Genomic DNA, 504 nt, shown 5'->3' on the forward strand with positions numbered 1-504 from the left:
CCGCCCCTGCTGCTCCCGGCCCGCAGGCCCAGGCCTCCTCCCCGGCCGCGCCTCCCGAAGGCCGGCTCCGGGGGACCCTATTCAGTGTGACAACCCTGACCCAGATATTTTCCGTTCCGACCCGGGGATCCGGCGCCCAGGCTGGCTGTTTATGTAACTACTGCACAATATTATCTGCCATGATTCATTGACTATTTTTAGACCTCCCCACCCCGCAATTTCAAGGGAGGAGGACAAGGCACATGAAAAGAGAAAAAAGCATAGTTGAGAGCCAGAAAAGCCTTATCCTCTGGTGCAGGCTGTTTACCAGGCATCCAAAATAATTGGTGGGTTCTTTTTGTTGGGATTTGGGGGTTTTTTGTTGTTTATTTTCCCCCCGTTTGGTTGGCTCCTTTTCCGTATCTTGCCCAGCAGGATGGGGAAATGGGCTGAAAACGATCCTACTATAATACGCCCATTATTACAGAGATAGATTACACTCTTCTTTTTGACAGTGCTTGGGGA

Source organism: Colobus angolensis, unplaced genomic scaffold (assembly GCF_000951035.1).
Source record: "Colobus angolensis palliatus isolate OR3802 unplaced genomic scaffold, Cang.pa_1.0 Scaffold50, whole genome shotgun sequence".
Classification (NCBI taxonomy): domain Eukaryota; kingdom Metazoa; phylum Chordata; class Mammalia; order Primates; family Cercopithecidae; genus Colobus; species Colobus angolensis.